The following is a 4,177-nucleotide window of genomic DNA, read 5'->3' as shown; positions in this document are numbered from 1 at the left end:
TAAATGCCTCTTAAATGTTGCAATTGTACCAGCCTCCACCACTTCCTCTGGCAGCTCATTCCATACACGTACCACCCTCTGCGTGAAAAAGTTGCCCCTTTAGGTCTCTTTTATATCTTTCCCCTCTCACCCTAAACCTATGCCATCTAGTTCTGGACTCCCCCACCCCAGGGAAAAGACTTTGCCTATTTATCCTATCCATGCCCCTCATAATTTTATAAACCTCTAAGGTCACCCCTCAGCCTCCGATGCTCCAGGGAAAATAGCCCAGCCTGTTCAGCCTTTCCCTTTAGCTCAAATCCTTCAATCCTGGCAACATCCTTGTAAATCTTTTCTGAACCCTTTCAAGTTTCACAACATCCGATAGGAAGGAGACCAGAATTGCACGCAATATTCCAAAGACTTTGCCTATTTATCCTATCCATGCCCCTCATAATTTTATAAACCTCTAAGGTCACCCCTCAGCCTCCGATGCTCCAGGGAAAATAGCCCAGCCTGTTCAGCCTTTCCCTGTAGCTCAAATCCTTCAATCCTGGCAACATCCTCGTAAATCTTTTCTGAACCCTTTCAAGTTTCACAACATCCGATAGGAAGGAGACCAGAATTGCACGCAATATTCCAACAGTGGCCTATGTTCATATCCAAATCATTTATATAAATGACGAAAAGTAGTGGACCCAGCACCGATCCTTGTGGCGCTCCAATGGTCACTGGCCTCCAGTCTGAAAAACAATCCTCCACCACCATCCTCTGTCTTCTCCCTTTGAGCCAGTTCTATATCCAAATGACTAGTTCTCCCTGTATTCCATGAGATCTAACCTTGCTAATCAGTCTCCCATGGGGAACCTTGTCGAACGCCTTACAGAAGTCCATGTAGATCACATCTACTACTCTGCCCTCATCAATCCTCTTTGTGACTTCTTCAAAAAACTCAATCAAGTTTGTGAGACATGATTTCCCACGCATGCCGAATTTTCTGCACCACCTCAGGAAAAGATGCATTGTTATGCATTCTTGACTGTCACATCTATATAAGAAGCCCAGGACATGTTGTTGGCTATCGTCACTCCTAGGAACTTGATGTTCTCAACCTCTGCTCCTTTGATGTGGATGGGAGCGTGGTCTCCTCCTTTTCTTTCAGAAGTCAATGATCAGTTCTTTTCTTTTGCTGACATTGAGAGAGAAGTGGTTGCCATTGCACCATGGCACCAAACCCTCTATCATCTTCCTAGTCTTTGGAAGTAAAACAGTTCTATTTACCATTGAATCAGGTACCGCTCCTGATGATCAAGAGAGAACCTTGAGGTGAGCAGTGACTCTGTGAATGTTAATGGCCTCCAGGTTCATCCCATTGGGTCCTGGGACAAGTTTCGGATTGATCTCCTCAATCGCTGTCTTGATTTCACTTCTTTCTATGGGGCTCATCAGGAGCTTGATATTCTCCCTGATGGTATATGGCTAGAACTAACGTCTCAGCTTCATGATTGGGAATGGATCATTCCCCACTGTATACCCTTTCCAGCTCCTCACTGGGTAGAGGACAGAGGGGAACAGTCAGTGCCCCAGAGTTTACTGGGTACATTATCTCCTATTGTTATTCAGTATTTGAGTCTCTTTAATGGGATTTCTTAGCCAAATGTTTCCAGGCAACACTATTGATGTCCTCTTTCTGCCTTCTCTTACTAGTCCTCCGTGACCACCTTCCATGGTCTGCTTTCCTCCCTTTTCCCTGAAGTTGTTTCTCCTTGAGTCAATGATTCCATGTTCTGAGCCCCAGCTCTTGTTTCTGGGTCCTTTTTAACTGATTAATTCTTCTCCTGGAGTTAATTGTTCTTCAATATCTGTATGGGATTATAGGCAGGTCATTGAATAACCTCCTTAGCAACTCCAAGGTGTTTGATTTGCTGAACTGATTGCATACCTAAATTTTCTTCAATCATTTCCAAATGTCCTTCTGGAACAGGGTAGGGGCTAGAGCTCCATGGAGTTGTGAATTACTGGTTCAGTAACACTACCATTATACCACCATTGCCTCACCTGTCAGTCTAGGACAGGGAGATGGGCATTGACTGGGATTGGCATGCTGGGTAAATTCTCATGTACCACTGAGATGCTGCTGAGTCGTTTCCAGGAGGCTGGAGTCAGCACAGAAACTGACCCTTCGGTCCAACCCGTCCATACTGACCAGGTTTCCCGATCTGAACTTGTCCCACAGGCCTGCATTTGGCCCATATCCCTGTGAGCCTTCCCTATTCATGGACCTGTCTTTAAATGATGTATCTGCCTCTCCCACTCCCTCTGGCAGCTCATTCCATATGTGCACCAGCCTCTGAAAATAACGGAGATGCAAATGGAACATTGCTCTTCATTCCATTAAACTGATGGAACACTCCCGTGTTATACAAAGCAGATGGCTTTCTGAATAAAGCATCCTCTGAGCTATCGCAATATTAGACCACACTGACGACCAAGTGTGACCATGTTTAAAATCCTGTCGTCGGCTCTCCAGTGGGACTGACTTCAAAGTGAGTGGAGAGAGGCCAAGTACATACTTCAGGGCCACTGGGGTCTTCACTAGTGACCGTGCAGGATGGGGTTTTGTGACTGTGTCTGTAGACCAATTCCATTTTATAACAATCTCCATGTAATGCCTTTCCTTGTGGAAGGATTTGAGGTTTAATTTCAAATTAATTTCTTGTAGTCAATGTTTGTTTTTTCTGGGATGTGGGTATTATTGAGAACACTGGTGTTTGTTACCACCCCTAATATCCCTCATCCAGTAAGCTGCTCAGTTCAATGTTGAAGTCTGTTCAGAGTCAGCCATGTTGCTGTTGATCTGGACTGTGGGTGGCATGGTGGCACAGTGGTCAGCACTGTTGCCTCACAGTGTCAGAGACCCAGGTTCAATTCCTGCCTCAGGCAATTGTCTGTGTGGACTTTGCACATGCTCTCCGTGTCTGCGTGGGTTTCCTCCGGATGCTCCGGTTTCCTCCCACAGTCCAAAAATGTGCAAGTTAGGTGATTTGGCCGTGCTAAATTGCCTGTAGTGTTAGGTGAAGGGGTAAATGGATCTGGGTGGGTTGCGCTTCAGTGGGTCGGTATGGGCTTGTTGGGCCGAAGGGCCTGTTTCCACACTGTAGGTGATCTAATCTAATCTGGAGTCACATGCAGACCCAGACCAGGTAGAGACAGTAGATTGTTTTCCTTGGAAAGCTGTGTGTAAACTAGAGGCTTGCTGAACATTTGTTGTCTCGGTCCCCAGTCCTCAGACCAGCTTTACATTCCTGACTTGTCAGCTGAAAATCCATTGGCCTGCCAAGACACAGTATTTGAATCCATGTTCCCAGAGCAGTAGCTGAGCCTGCTGGGTTGCGAGTCCAGTGACACTGCCATCGTACCAGCATCATCCCCATCACTCCGCCCTCCCCTTCAAAATGAAGGAGGGTTCTACCTGAAATATTGACCTCTCCTCCTCCTCCTGATGCTCCCTGGCTTGCTGTGTTCCACCAGTCTACTGCTTGTCCACTTTCTCGTCAAAATGGCCATAAAATTGATGAACTGTATCTACTGCTTCCTGTAATGATTTGCTATCCAGTTGTCTGGTAAGCTCTTCAAATCTCTCATCTCATATGGCACTGCAACAAGTTTTATCTTGGAGGGTTTCAGTAACGTTTTGTACTGTTCAGGTTGCTTGCTGCACTGGTAAATTTGTTCTCAGATGTGATGTCACCATGCTAGGTATCATCAGTGAAAATTTGCAGTCAACCAAAGAAATTGCCTCAGATTTTTACAGAATGATGTTTATCAAAAGGCATAGAGCCATAGAGATGTACAGCATGGAAACAGACCCTTCGGTCCAACCCATCCATGCCGACCAGATATCCCAACCCAATCAAGTCCCACCTGCCAGCACCCGGCCCATATCCCTCCAAAGCCTTCCTATTCATATACCGATCCAAATGCCTCTTAAATGTTGCAGTTGTACCAGCCTCCACCACATCCTCTGGCAGGTCATTCCATACACGTACCACCCTCTTTGTGAAAAAGTTGCCCCTTTGATTTCTTTTATATCTTTCCCCTCTCACCCTAAACCTATGCCCTCTAGTTCTGGACTCCCCGACCCCAGGGAAAAGACTTTGCCTATTTATCCTATCCATGCCCCTCATAATTTTGTAAA

The sequence above is a fragment of the Chiloscyllium plagiosum genome, chromosome 33 (genome assembly GCF_004010195.1).
Source record: "Chiloscyllium plagiosum isolate BGI_BamShark_2017 chromosome 33, ASM401019v2, whole genome shotgun sequence".
NCBI lineage: Eukaryota > Metazoa > Chordata > Chondrichthyes > Orectolobiformes > Hemiscylliidae > Chiloscyllium > Chiloscyllium plagiosum.
Note: the sequence above shows the minus strand (reverse complement) of the source record.